The sequence below is a fragment of the Etheostoma spectabile genome, chromosome 14, assembly GCF_008692095.1.
Source record: "Etheostoma spectabile isolate EspeVRDwgs_2016 chromosome 14, UIUC_Espe_1.0, whole genome shotgun sequence".
NCBI classification, from domain to species: domain Eukaryota; kingdom Metazoa; phylum Chordata; class Actinopteri; order Perciformes; family Percidae; genus Etheostoma; species Etheostoma spectabile.
In genome coordinates this window covers 22,259,902-22,275,931 of record NC_045746.1, presented here as the reverse complement: position 1 = coordinate 22,275,931, position 16,030 = coordinate 22,259,902, and the positions used below count along the sequence as shown (strand labels likewise).

The window sequence follows — 16,030 nt, the reverse complement described above, 5'->3', positions numbered from 1 at the left end:
AAAAGTCATCAAAGTGAAAGGCTTGTACAGTCATTATATAAGACAGCAGGAGTGCATAATGACTATCATGCAGTATAATTACAACATAAGCCGTGATTCCCTCAGGAATAATTCTGCTTCTGTGATTGTAGTATGTTTTATTCAGTATTTGCAGTGAGGGAAGAGCTGTTTACATGCCTGAAGCAAAGTATTAATCTACATGTGCAAACTCAATTGCTTTGTCTGCCCTGAGAAAGAACAGATTGTGTGTGTGTGTGTGTGTGTGTGTGTGTGTGTGTGTGTGTGTGTGTGTGTGTGTGTGTGTGTGTGTGTGTGTGTGTGTGTGTGTGTGTGTGTGTGTGTGTGTGTGTGTGTGAGATGGTTTCCTGAAAATTATTTGTCATCTACAGTACTAACATATGCCATCTTTTCAACTAGGGTAGTTTTTGTCTATGTTGTGAATTCCTCATGCTACAAAGACTGTGTAGTTAAAGTTACGTTAGTAACGGCTACGCTCATTACGTACGTTAGTTACGTAAGTTACGTTAGAAAGCGCCGCCACGCTTTGTGTTATTTTTAATACACTATTCTACTAGATAATGGCATATCACCTGTGACGTTAATGTACCTTCTTTTTGGATTTATTTCAGAAATGTCATTCATTCCTTCCTTCATTCATTCCAGTCATTCATCCATTCGTTCATTCATACAAGCAACAATGTACAGCTTGTGACCGCCTGTCTACGCTCTACCAATTAAAAACTCCCTATGGTGACTCGTGCTCTCTGATAGGAGCCCTGAAGCGGCTAATACTCGTCATCCAGCATTCACAGGGTTAAAAACCCAACAGTCTTCAAATCCGTATTATTCTAACACATTTACAGGTTAGGTACTGCGGGCATGAATGCTACCTCCACCATTCATTTCATATTGTTATGTCACACTCTTAACCCTAAATCAGGAAAAACATGACATTGACACTAAAGGCAGGGATGGTTATGTTGAAAAGCTGGCAAGATTTGAAAGAAATCTCCTTGGAAGCGTTGCGACTAGAAGTGAAATAGAGATTTTGTGCCTGATCGCACACCTGGCTGCTCATACTCACTCACAATCTCCAATCTGGCTCTCACTCTCTCTTCCCATGAAACCGGTGTGTGTCACTCTGTCCGTCTTTTTTTAAGATTATTTTTTGGGGCTTTTCCGACTTTAATTTTTGAAGACATGCAGGAAATGGTCACAGGTCGGATTCAAACCTTGGACCTCTTCGTCAAGGCATGAACCTCTCAGTACATGTGAGCCTGCTCTACCACTGAACCAACCTGGCCACACACGCTGTCTGTCTTTTTGTCCCTCTGTTCATCTTTCCCTTTGCCTGTCTCGCTCTAGACACTCTTTATTTTGGAATTTGATTTAAACTTAAAAAAATAAATTCTTAATTTGCTTGTGTTTTGTCTCTTTGCATGTGTTTTTCTGGAGTTGCAGGGCGTTTGCCCCTGTCGGCCACCGTACGCCACCGCTGGAAAACGTTGAAATATATTAGAACATTAGTTGGATATTCACTTTCATTAGCCATGCAAACAGTTTAGTGGGCAAAAACCAGAATATGTGCATGTAAACATAGTTTTTTTTTTTTTGGATGTCAACCTTCTGTGTCCCAAGTAATAAGATGGGACAAAATAAGTACGGGACAAGCATGTTTAATTTAAATGTACATATTTAAAAAATAATAACTTGGTTTTGAAGAGGTTCAGTAACTTGCACAATGTTCTGAGACACACGGGAGTAAGGAGTTCAGGCGAGTTTAATGAGATAGCAGGTGAGCCAAAGTGTAGGAGATATCTGGGCTTGCTGGAGCGCAGGTAATAGTATTGTGAGGGTCGGGCGGGCGGGCGGGCGGGCGGGCGGGCAGGCGGGCAGGGTAGTAAGCTGACGAACTGGCGAAGAGTGGAAGCAGAACCAGAGCATATAACAGGGAGTGATGATTGATGAGCCACAGGTGCGGTGAGCTGCAGCTGGTGACGAGCTGCAGGTGTGAATCACAGCCAGCTGAGATGAACCTGCTGAACACGCCCACACAAACAAGACTGACAGGGATAAGGGGAAGGGAGGAGACAGCAGGATAAAACCCTAACACACAATGCTTGAACTTTGTGTATACACTAAAGGGGTTTAAGCAAAAGATGGGAAAACTATTGGGAAATGACATTACTAACAGACGTTCTAAAATTCAGAAGAGATGGGGAATAATTGAGAATCGCTGTTTTACATTTGTTTGTTATCGGATTCAACAACCATGTGTTCATAGGGGTACTTTTTCACTTTGGACGGACTAGCTGAAAGGTCACAGTGGAAACGTTTTCCAAGTCTCTTGCATTATCTCAAAATCATTTTTGTGCTCTTTCAAAAAATGTTGCATAACCTGGCAATACATTTTGGATTCCTTCAGATCCATAGAGAAAGGATGTCCTATATAATGATACAGCATTGTGTTTTATGCAGTAGTTGTAACTACAAGGCGAGTTGGTATACCCTTCTCCGTGGCTGGCTCAGGCACAGGCCAGTTATCTGGCAGGATAACTGATTGTGATAAGCTTAATCTGTGATTATGACTGCAGCCATGGCGCATGGGAAGACATAGCTTTGGCCGTGGCTGTTGCTGTGATTGCCATTGCTTTGGTTGCTATTATTATGGCTGTGACACATGTGTCCCTAAGGGGCTCAACACTACACACTAACTACACAGGGAGTTCAGTGAAATTACATAGTTGTGCTAGCTTAACTTTGTATTGAAATTTTGTATTGACGCGTTTTGTAAGTTAATATTTTAACATGGAACCCCCAACGGCTCCTGACCAAGCGTCCCTGTTTTACGACATGTGAGTGAGAATGTGTTGCCGCTCCACACACAATGCATTCAAGCCTTATCTACCCCACTTCTTAAAATCTGTCAGTAAAAGGCGACTTGGAAGCTGTGATTGCATTTTACCTATTTTTACCCATTTAGTATTTGTATTACATTATGACAAGTTATTACACAACATGTCAGACTGTTTGACAGCCTGTTTGGCTACTATATTCCAGCAGCTGCTGGGGTAGCTGCTTGAATGCAGAGGTGTTCCTGAGTGGAAATCACTGATGTGATTCCGCCAGACAAATGTCATGTACACAGAGGCGTCTCTCCGACACAGAGCGAGGGATCTGTGAACTGTAACACATGTACAGCCCCTCCACAGCACCCACTCCACTCCCTCTCCGAGTGAAATCAACCACTGAATCAAAGCCACGCAGAGCTAGTCAAGCAGACAAGACACGTAATGCCTTTTCAATGAGACAGATTATAAATTCAGAGTCGTGGGCAAATCTAAATAAAATGGCAAAGTCTAGCCTGGTTATTATTATTTATCACAGGGGTGTTCCCAGCCTGTTCAGCGGTCCAATAACCTCACCATCCACAAGGAATGAACAATATTCAAATAGAAATATGTGGTTATTAACAGATAACGAACAGAAGTTATTTTTGTAAGTCCCTGTACCTTAAAGTTATAATTTGTGGAGAGATATAATATGTGGGGGCGCCCTGGAAGCTAACTTGGTTGAGCGTGCACCCAGTGTACCAAGGCTCAGTCCTTAGAGCAGTGGCTCGGGTTCAATTCCAACCTGCGGGCTCTTTGCTCCATATTGCTCCACTTTTCTTCCCCCTTAACTGTCTATAGCTTGTTAGGTTATTATTATTTTTCAAAGGGGTGTTCCCAGCCTTTTCTGGGGTCCTGTTATCCCACTATCCAGAAGTAATGTAACAATATTCAAATAAACTATGTTGTAACAGATAAAGGATAGAAGTTTTTTTTTTTTTTGTTTATTTTTGTGATTTTATTTTTTGGCCTTCATTGGATAGGCAGATGAAGACAGGAAAGGGGTTGGAGAGAGGGCGATGACATGCAGCAAAGGGCCGCGGGTCGGACTCAAGACTCAAGAACATGGGGTGCATGCTCTACCAGGTGAGCGCCCAGGGCACCCAGAAGTTGATGTCCCTTTAAAGATACCGCCCCGGTAGCTCAATTGGTTTAGCGTGCACCCCATGTACCAAGGCTCAATCCTAACCGCAGTGGCCTGGGTTCAATTCCAACTTGTGTGCCCTCTGTATGTTGCCCCCCCCCCCCACTTAACTGTCTCCAGCTATCAATTAAAGCAGGGATCTCAGTGTTTCCTTTATGTGGATTTTTATTGTGGCGCACCGACCGCCATGGCAAAATCTCTTCCGCCACGGTATCAGAAATAGGGCAGACGGGTTGCCTTTTGAATGATCCTACCGACACAATGCACCCCCCACTGGCTGACGCTCACATTGCAATTTAACAACAAGTTGAACTATTCAGAGGTTATTGGGCCCATCCCGTTTAACTCCACATACTGTTGTGTTGATTCAGTTTATTGTCAAAACGTTCGCTTTCATCCGAGTCGACTTTAAACGAACAGCTCCACCAAAAACGTCACCGCGGGAGATGGCTTTGAAACGCAGACACCGAAATCAAGGCACGAAATATACAACTAAGGCTAAGATTACGAGAAACACAAACAGGCAAGCTAGCTAACTGTTACTGATCTTTTATCGATTAACTCCAAAGACCCGTGGAGACTAGAAAAAGGTGTTCAGGTAGTGTGTTGTTAGGAAGGCTACAGTAAATTATAGGCCCCTGACATCTAAGAGGTGTTCAATGTTTTGGATCAATATCGATATGATTTCAAAAATGTGGATGAAGTTGGTATAATTGGATGGGCTGCAGCTTCAAGCCCAATTCATTCGTTACATTTCGGAAGAAAGATGGGATTCTGAACAGCAATGCCTGTGCTGCGCGCGCACACACACACACACACATAGCACAGTTGTGTTACAACACGCAGCACCTGTACCTGACTGGGAAATGTACCGCTACACTCGTTTCTGTAAGTAGGCTACAATAAAACCTAAAAGTAAATCTGTGTCAACACGTGTCCTTTCTACAGGCATACACATGAAGTGATGTATTTTAATGTGTCTAATCTCGTCCACCGCGCTGTTTACACAAACAGCTCTGCTCTAGTCTTAATAGTGAATAATGACAAGCTGTCGGTCTGTAGTCTAACTGTGTATCTTAGTTTGCCACAAATCTTGAAATTTGGACCAATTATGTAAACTAACCATCCTGTCTAGATTATCTATGGATGTATAAGACCTAAACAAACCACCGTGCCCGTGAATGACGTAATCTTTATGTTCACGTCTTCCTTCTTGATGATGATGCTGGTTGTATTCTGGCCCTCATGACCCCTTATATAGGACTAGGTATAAATTCCGGCCAATTTTTATGTTAATCTCGATTGCTATAAATATGCGAGTACTTTCGATTGAACCCCCCCCCCCACCGGCTTGAATCAGTGCAGGCAACAATGAGTAGCTGCAGCTACGTGTACAAGCTTCCACTTTTGATACATTTCAATATCTATCCAGCTTACTACAATGTGCTGCTAATGTCTGAATGAGATCATCAATTTTTACCAGATTGTTGTGCCAAGCTGGATAAAGCTTGACTGATGTTGAAGGTGAACAAAATGAATGGCTTTAATATCATTAATGAGGTAAAACTCATTTTAAATGATATATACATTATTTGCATACCTGGTGTGATTAAAAAACAAACAAAAAAAAACACACTCAACAAACCAATTTCAGCATGATTTCATTTTCTATCCACAACAGACAACCGATTAAAAGTTTTCTTATTGAATTTGCATAGTGAGAAAGCACAGAACAACAGTGAACAACTATTACATTCCCGGAAAGGAAGAGTACACTTTTGCAGTTTTGTGCTAATGGAAAGTTTACACATGGACAGATAATTACATACCTAAATTACGAAACGTAAATTCATTTGTAATGAGGTGTTGAGAGCATGCGAAGGCAGCCTTAAGCAACCCTGACCTTAGTTTGCTTCCTTTCTCATTTGACTGAAGTTCCAAACAGCATTCCTTTAAATGTGTCTCTGATACCGGCAAACCTTTTGCTACTTTTGAATCGCATTCATAAAAACGCCATTGGACTAGATAACTTCCAAATCCGGTGCGTAGACTGTGTAATAACCCCGTGTAATTCAAATGATCTCTCATAATTATGCTGTGATTAACGACATTCTAAAATGCACTACACTTTAGACATTTGAATGAACTGATTTATTAAAAAACATGCTTGGATAACCATGCATTTAACAGCTATTTGTAGTATAGCACACACCTATGCAAATAAACCTTTATTTCATGATATCATTTCAACGTTTCTTTTCTTTCCCAAAGCGAGGTACGGTAAGATTATAGTGGCTCTTCCTCACCTTATTTTCCCAACACTTTTAATTATAAAAGCCTTTGCTGAGCCGCTTTGCAGGCCTCTCCTCTTCACATATCTGCTGCTGGCATCCTCAACGAGGCAGGAAATTGAAAGAAGGAGACGGAATCGGCCACAAAGCTGACGGGGGTAGAGCTGCCTACCATAATTACGCCAAGTGCTACTCAAATGGCACCAACTCACTTTATGGACAGTTAAGAAGACCCATGCTCTCTAATGTGCTCTCGCAGCTCCAGTGGTGTTCCTATCCACTGGTCATATGCAGACACGGTGCTGCAGCTCACACACTGGCTGCTTAATAGCCAGGTGCTTAAATACACTACATCAGTACCTACATGCTGCTGCCGCTGAGCTTTTATGGCCCATAGTTGAGTTAGTGAATGATCCAACAAGACGTTGCCATGGCTGTTTTCTCTAATTCCATATACATCTAAAACATGGTCAGGGTAGAATACCTGAAACTTTCTTTATACCATTTGGGAAAAAAACCTGATAGTTTCCATGGAAAACCGTCATCCTGTAGAGCCGACACCCTGTTTTTTATGTAATCATTTTCCAACTGTCTTTATCATTCTAAAACCAGAACACAATAAATGATTTACTAATTACTCATTTTTACTACTGATACTTAAAAAGAGGCACCATTTGTTTGAAGCTACTATTTTTATTTTAGGCTACATAACAAAGTTAGGGTAGGAATTTGGCGTGAACAGCATTGCTAATCTTGAAACCTAATTTAAGTAGAGTTCATAGAATGTATGGCAATATTTCCACGGTAATAGACCTTTTGCTCCATTGATTTGCCAGTCCAGTCGGAGTCAGAGAGACCTCTGTTTCATCAATACTGACCTTCTTTTTTTCTCTCGTTCATGTCCTTCAACTTTATGGAAGCGTAATGGAAAAAATGCCCTTTAAAAGATGTCCCACGCCTTACAGTGATTCAGTTCAATTTTTATAGTGTGAAATAAAAACAGATGTTATTTAAGGGCACTTTACAGATAAAGTAGGTCTAGACCACACTCCCCCCCCAAGAAAAACCATTCAGTGCGAAAGCGGCAAGGAAAAACTTACATTTAACACGAAGAAACCTCAGGCGGACCCTGGCGGTGGTGGTGCTGCCAGTTGGGGGGGGAGAGAGAGAGAGACACTGTCAGTGTTGGCGAGTAACAGAATACATGTACCGCCGTTACGTATTCAGAATACAAATTATGAGTAACGTATTTGGTAACAGTAAAAATTTAAATAGTTGGTATTTAGAATACAGTTACATTGTTTAAATCAATGGATTACATGGCGATACTTCTGTTTCACGACTTTTATCACTGACTCTATCTAAATAAATTAAGGAACCTCCATGTATTTCCCAGAAGCCCCAGTGTGAAAACAAATAAAATTAGCTTTATGCGTGATTACTGATAGAGGTAGAGATGGAACCAGGCACAACAGAGCCAGGGCCGGAATTAGTTTCTATCTTAGAAATTCAAACAGCATTTCACATTAAAGAATAAACAGGGAGCAACCAACTTCCTTTCAGCGTCCAAATTACTCCACCTCCAACCTGAAGCACGTTAAAGTAAGTTATTTTTTAATTAGCCAAGGGTAGTTGTCTGCTGTAGTTTTGCTGGTCACCTTGCTATTGTATAGTTGTATCAGGTACCTGCTTAGTTGATGTGTGACTTTACATTCTCCTATGTGCTGATTTTCTAGCCAAAGAGCCGTTGAAAGACTGACTATCCCCGTTTGACATGCTAGCTAAAATGAGCAAGACTGCGGTTAGGTTTTTGTAGAAGGCTCTGCAGTTCGGGACTACAAATACAAAAACATATCCCTAAACATATTCCTACACTTACAAAATCCAATTTAGTGGGGAAGTAATTCAGAATACGTTACTCAGATAACATTACAAATTACATTTTTGGAACGTATTCTGTAACGGAATATGTTTTTAAAGTATGCTTCCCAACAATGGATACTGTATATACAGAAAAAGGACTTATAATAATTATAGCAGTAGGTACAACGGAATAACATGATGAACAGTGAAATAAAATAGCGGTAACAGGGCGTAGAACAGGACCACAGCAGCAGCTGCAACCACTTTCCAGTTGCCACCACAATCCAAGGAAATCTGCACGTCGAGAAAGCACAAGGAGTTTGGAGAAGAAGCTAAATTAGTGACATAAAGAGACATGAATTCAAATTTGAGTAATGTACACTGTTGTAATAGTGTTAACTACAAAACATGGACTTTGTTCCGTAAGTACATTTCCTGAGACAAACGTCTCGGCGGTGTTGTAGAGACGAAGAAAACAGGTTCGGATGACAATGAGCGATTCAAGCCACGCGAGTCCCTCCCTGTGACCGCACACTCACTCAAGGTCAGTGTGGAGGCTCAAAAAAGACAGATTTCTCCCCGAGTGTGATAAGCCTCGGAGCGGGCACACACATATTTCAGATGTTCTGTGATGATAATCGTCGACAGTATACGGTGGCCTGGGGGAAGTGATTAAAGCACTTTGTCTTCAGTCATACCTACCTCGTCCAATCCTCGTCTCTGATCCCTATCTGAACCTCGCCGCTGTTTGCCGAGACAATGCAGAGTGCATCTCTGTCTCCCTCCATCTCAGTCTCCCTCCACTGCAGTATTTATTCAAAACACTCACTACAAATCAATGCCAGAGAAAAAAACTTTAAAACAGTTATGCAATAAAAAAAATTGTTTGCACCCATCATATTGATTAATTTCCAGAGCCCTGCTATCTCCCTTCAGTTAAAACTACATGAGCGGAATACGATAACTAAAAGATATTATGAATGAACTGTTTTGTAGGACGTTTATCACCTGGATCTTTTTTTAACTTAACTTAGTTTACTAACTGTGTTTACTCATTTATACATTTGTAGTAAGTCAATTAATTAATCACACCCCAATGTACAAAAAAAGACCCCATTATTGCTGTTTTGAGCGCGATACAATCCAATCACCCTCGGCCTTATCTGAGAGAGATGTTTGAGATAGTAGGCATCAAAATGACTCCTGGCCAATGTGCTGCAGAACTCTAAATACAGTATGGGGAACTTCTTAATTAATGTCTCTTTAGTCGTTCATATTTTATGCCATATTTGAGCACACACATACATGAAGATTCCTTTAAATTTTAAGGGGGAAGAGTACAAAAGAGAAACTGGATCTGAAGCGATCTCCAAAACATCCCGATTTAATTGATTCAATCAAACTAAATTGACTGATTCAATCCCCAATTCAATGCAGCCTGTCAGCAGCCGGACATGGATGGGGCAGTAAAGAAGAGAGAGAGAGAGAGAGAGAGAGAGAGAGAGAGAGAGAGAGACAATGTAGTTTAATTTAGGTTCTTGTTGCACTAACTCTGCGTGTTTCTTTCTTAGACAACTCCAGTTCCGTTTTTTCTTAGTTAATTTAATTTAATTTGTTTATTAATCCCCAATGGGGAAATTACAATTTACACTCTGTGTACACACTTAGTTAGTACTCACACACAGGCCTGAAATACACACACACACACGCTCAGGATCTGTACATGCACTAATAGAGAGATGTCAGAGTGAGTGGGCTGCCAGCTGAACCAGCACCCTGAGCGGTTAGGGGGGTACGGTGCCTTGCTCAACAGCACCTGGCAGTCCCCAGGAGGTGAAGTGGCATCTCTCCAGCCACCGATCCACACTCTGTACTTTTTGGTCCATATGGGGACTTGACCAGTGACCCTCCGGTTCCCAACCCAACTCCCTACGGACTGAGCTACTGCCACCAGTTATCCTCCAAATGACCGTCTCCGTTTCCTTTTTATCTCGATAGGCACAGTATATGAAGTTCATCCATTCTGCATTGGAATGAGAGCTTTTTTAAGACATTTTCAATGAGATTTAGCTTAAATGTATCCCGCTTAGAGCAAAGTGGTGTTATTTTGCATCCACTACCATTGCTCTTTCGACTTTCTGTGCAATCGCAATTTGGGTTCACTTTAGTCTGAACCTCTTTTTTTGTGGACACAAATAATACAGTGCTTGTAGTTAGTCAAGAAGTCCTATTCTGGTCCACAGCATTGAACAAACTGTGATAGCTTTAGAGGTATTAGTATTTTTAACTTTTGACAACTTCTTCCAGTCTTAATGCTAAGGTGGGCTAAGCAGGCCCTGACTCCAGCTCCGTACTTACTGCATGTACTTAATCCTAAATCCTTGCCACTACCATGGGGAAAACTTCTCAAAATCTCTTGGGAACCACTCCTTCAACTCCAACATTACAGAAACCATCCCCATAGTTGGACTCCTTGAAGCAAAATCCTCCAGTGTTTTTGTTTTTTTGCGTGAGACAAGTTAACCTAGAAAAGAGAGAGACTAAATTAAAACTATTGAAAAAGACTGACTCCTGTGCACGTGTGTTGTTTTGGAATCCAAGGAGAGGTCACTGGTGAGATTTGGCTTTGTTGCATTTGGGATTTGCTACTTGAAAATCGGGGATGTTCTGTGTAGCAGCTTTCTAAGGGCATAGAAGATCAAATACCTCAAGCTGAGGTACAAAGCATTATAGGGGTTTGAAATCATCTCAGGGGAGTAAGGTTGATTTGAAATGATAAAAAAAATAAATAAAAAAAAATCAAAGTTTGAGGTGTGAGCCAAGCAGCGAGGAAAGAACATGGCTCCAACAGGAGAGGGAGTTGTGGGTTTAGAGGCCTGGACCTTTGAAACAGACAAACAGATTCTACACAACCTGGATTATGGCAAGGCAACTAAAAGATTTGGTTAAGGTTAGGGTAGGATTTCATTATTTGCCAGACCGCGACAGAATAGAAACATTCTCAACGCTAAAAAGAAGGGCGCACTGCTGCATTTACACTCCAGTACTGGCTGGTGAAACATTAGCTTGGATGCACTCAAATTGGCTGCAGGGATATAGTTAGGGTTTCTATTAACATGCATTAGCTTAATGTTCTACACTGCAAAAAGTGTGAGTGGAAGTGGTTCAAACTTCCATGAACTGATTAGTTTTGTTAAAAAAAAAAACACAATGCCGTGTGGAAAGTGAGCATTGAAAGCCAGAATCTCAATAGAGTCCCTTGATGGGGAATTTCACTGCCTGGTACGAAAACCGCAACGAACAGCAACGCAAGGCCCTGCAATTCAATTTCAATTCAGTTCAATTTTATTTACAGTATCAAATCACAACAAAGGTTATCTTGAGACACTTTACAGACAGAGTAGGTCTAGACCACACTAGACCACATAATTTACAAGGACCCAACAGTTCTAGTTCTAGTAGTTCCCTGACTAATAGAGTTTGATAACTATAATTTAACTTACAACTGAGCAAACTCCATCCGTTCATAAAGAGCCCTTTCAAAAGCTCTGGCACAAGAAAGTAAGTTGAATGCAAATAGAGCTTTTCCTTTTCTTATCCATTTTTGCCTTCTTTTTTTTTTAATGCCATTTTTTACAGACAGAGTAGGTCTAGACCACTATATAATTTATAAAGTCCCAACAATTCTAGTTATCCCCCCAAGAGAAAGCGCTAAGCGCAACAGTGGCAAGGATAAACTCCTTTTTAGGGAGAAACCTCAGACAGACCCAGGCTCTCGGTAGGCGGTGTCTGACGGTGCCGGTTGGGGGTGTGATGCACAGTGACAATAAAAGTTTTTGTATATTTCAGCTGAATATACAAAAGGTGTTTCCCTACCCTGTCTAAAGCATATTTGTACCAGGCACTGCAGGAAAAAGGCCAGGAGAATCATTAAAGGTCCTACCTATCGCCACAGCGCTGACGAGTAAGGTCCCTGCCCCTCCACACATACACTCCTGGATAGGAGAAAAAAAAACGCTATGGGTTGTTTCTTTAAACCAATGACAATCGTCTTGGGCGGCGCTAAGGTTCTAACGCAGCGGCTCTGCAAAGCTGTCTGGGAAAGGAACTTGTTTTGCTGAAACATTTCTATCCTGTAAAAGAAAACGCCACACGCAATATTACATGAAGTTAACTGACACAATCCAATAACGTGAGCTATTTAAATTAGCTAAAACATGGTTAAACCTCATTGGCTCTCCCCAGTGCATCTCCACAGCAGTCCCACTGATCGCTCCCAACATGTCCCAGTTAGAGAGGAAATGCCCTAAACCTATTCTTTCTAAATCTTTCCAATCTTCTCCGAAGTAACCAATCAGGCCTGATTTCAAAACATTGCATTTTCAGTGTGAAGCTTGCTAGCTCAAAGGTTGTTGATGTTTTTCATTGTTTTTTATGATTATTTTTGGGGCATTTTAGGCCTTTTAATGAGAGTAAATTCGGAGTCTAACCCGAAACCTCCATACATGGGGACCCGCTCCACCAACTGAGCTCCTCGGGCGCCCAGGTTGTTGTTGTTTCCCGAAGTGAAGAGAGTTAAGAACGGTAACACGCTGAACGGGGTGGAGGTTTAACACTCAGGAACCGAGAGAATCGTATTTGAGCCAAAACGGCACCTTTTGATTCATATTTCAATAATTTAATAACTATAAAAGACAAAAACTCAAAGATTTTTGCAACTAAAAGCTAACAGGCTAGATGTCACGGAGGTCTCTACGGGGTCTTTCTAGCCTCTACAGGTGATTTTCTCTCCAGCCTGGAACTTGTGCCTTTTTCAGGATCTTTGAGCATTAAATCCAAACTGTTACATCCAAGATTTATCCCCTTGATGTCCATAATTTATCACGTTTTCGCTCATTTTGGACTCTAGCTCCATGCTCCGTGTCTTCTTCTCTATATCTTATGTGTGTCACTTACGTTTATTTACGGAAGTGAAGGCGCACTATGTGCTTTATATGGGCGACAACAAGAGCAAAGAGTCGGAAAGATAGTTATCCTCCAAGTCAAAATTGTCCAATGTGATCAAAGAGTATCTAGTTGACAAGATAGATATCTACCGTTTTAGAGAAGAGAACGGCATCACTGGTTTGAGATTTTGGCATATATTTGGGCCTTTTTTGAAGAAATGTAAATAGTATGTGCTTTATATGAGTTATCATGTTTATTAGGTTTATTTTTGCATATAGGAAAACTGTTTTAGACAACCCAAATGCTTGTGTAGCATTGCTGTGGGTGTAATATCAGTACATATGACATTATGTTGATTATTGGTATAAGTAAATGTCGTGAGGGCAAAAGCGTCTGGACATTTTTTGAAAAAAATGGATGTATTTTGTCAACTGTATAAGTTATAATGATTATTTCTTCAGTGTGACTCCCAAGACATATGAGAAGTGTTTTAGAGAGGAGACTGGCTAGCTTGTACTGCTCTGTCTGTGATATCAATACATATCTGGAAGATTCATTCCGTTTTATTGATGTATTTGTCTTTAAGGTCCTACAACCATTATTAACATTCAAGTGACCTCACTGCAGCCCAAATATTCTTATAGCCCAGTTTGTCCCGAAAGAATGATGTTCACATCTTGACTGTAGACAACAGGGTTGATGTTTTACAAGCTTTTTTATAACATAAATCCAGACGGACAAAGAATTTTAAAACTGACCTTAGGTCTCTGAGCGTTAAACAACATATGTTCACAGAGGATAAAAGAGATGTTATGTAATGATTGTATGCTGATTTACCTGTCTTACAAATGTAAGGAATGCCTGACCACTACACGGGTGGAGCTGTCTATGTCTGTCATTGTCTAAAGTGTGAATTTTGTTATTTTATACAAGTTGTGTCATGAGTTGATAGTGTATGTTTAGTTTCTGTCTTATAATTTTTATTCTTTTTGATGTTATATGTGTTTAATGTTATTGCATTGCCACGTTTTCAAGAGACTTGTAAGGACCTCAGGAGGAATAGCTCCTTCAATGCAAACGAACAAAGCGGGAGGTGAGGGACATCCGCCCGTGAGCCACGCGCCGGATTTCAGGAAGTTATCCTGGAAATGTACTCCTGTTGATCCAGACTGTGCTCTTGACGGCATGGACGAACGACTAGTTTCAATCAGCATGTCTGTACATTGCTGTCATTGTAAGTGATAGGGTAGTGTATTTTTATGTTTTAATTTTTAACTACTTCATGTTCCATTTGCAACTTTTTATAAAAGCATAGGCCTTCACTATTAGTTTTCCTTTTGGCAAATGCTTTATTGTCCGCCACTCAACATGCACAGCTGTTTACTTTATGCCACTGCCATGACGGCAGTTTGGAAACGAGCAATCAACATCGTAGCTGGAAAGTAAAATAGCGATATCTCCCCCAAAATGTTCCACTGCACATGTGGCATTAAGTTAGTGAGTCCTTTATGTCACAGCATGCTATGACGATATGTAAAAGTTCAAATGGGTATCAGTTCAATTGGCCCTGGAAGTACTGTGCTCTACTCTCTCTGCTGGTGTGCTGCTGGTAATTGATCTGGCAGCACTACTAACCATCTGGACCCAGTCCCCTCAAACTCAGAGGAAGAGACTTAGCCTGCACTCACTCAGATCTGGATGGATGTGCACAGCCAGTGGGCACAGATCCAACCCTGCCTGTCTCTGTAAACACTGTACTAACTAAAGAACCAACATGGCTATATACAAGTGCCTCGCAGACCCAAAATAGCCTGACATCGCCAGACCAAATCGCAAGTGTGAATTATCCTGGAACCTCTCAGGCCCTGGTCACACTGCCTACCTCTACTTGTGCGTGACAGCTACCTCATTTCATTTTACTATGCCATTTAATTTTAACGATTCTGTACACAGAAACAATGACACGCTATTTAATTTTAAACGGACACAAAAGTGTTGGGTTAAAAATAAATATTTCTACTTTTTCATGTCTGTGACATATTCTACAAACATAAGGCAAGGCATTTTTTAGCACAATCCAGACACAAAGGCAATTCAAAGTGCTTTACATAAGCATAAACATACAAAGCAAATAAACAGAAAATTCATCAATCTTCAACAAAATGTCCCATGACATGGTGGTACCCTAATACTTTATCTGAAGTCTCTTTTATATAGACCTTAGTGGTCCCCTAATACTGTATCTGAAGTCTTATTTATATAGACCTTAGTGGTCCCCTAATACTGTATCTGAAGTCTCTTTTATATAGACCTTAGTGGTCCCCTAATACTGTATCTGAAGTCTTTTTTATATAGACCTTAGTGGTGGTCCCCATAGTACTGTATCTGAAGTCTCTTTTATATAGACCTTAGTGGTCCCCTAATACTGTATCTGAAGTCTTTTTTATATAGACCTTAGTGGTCCCCTAGTACTGTATCTGAAGTCTCTTTTATATAGACCTTAGTGGTGGTCCCCTAGTACTGTATCTGAAGTCTTTTATATAGACCTTAGTGGTCACCTAATACTGTATCTGAAGTCTCTTTTATATAGACCTTAGTGATGGTCCCCTAGTACTGTATCTGAAGTCTCTTTTATATAGACCTTAGTGGTCCCCTAATACTGTATCTGAAGTCTATTTTATATAGACCTTAGTTGTCCCCTAATACTGTATCTGAAGTCTCTTTTATATAGACCTTAGTGATGGTCCCCTAGTACTGTATCTGAAGTCTCTTTTATATAGACCTTAGTGGTCCCCTAATACTGTATCTGAAGTCTCTTTCCCAAAATTCAGCCTTGGTGCAGAATTAAGGTGGAAGCTGGGGGTGTGGCCTTGACCAACTGCTACTTGAAAGCC

General features: G+C 40.9%; 1 long non-coding RNA gene across 1 annotated transcript; it reads right to left on the bottom strand.

The window, feature by feature from the left end:
* Nucleotides 1–748: 748 nt before the first annotated feature.
* Nucleotides 749–13,993, bottom strand: LOC116701564 (uncharacterized). Its single transcript, XR_004334951.1, has 3 exons — nt 13,983–13,993; nt 9,149–9,153; nt 749–830 (listed from the first exon to the last, which is right to left on the bottom strand). It is a non-coding gene; the product is annotated as an uncharacterized LOC116701564 (long non-coding RNA).
* Between the last annotated feature and the right edge of the window lie 2,037 nt (nt 13,994–16,030).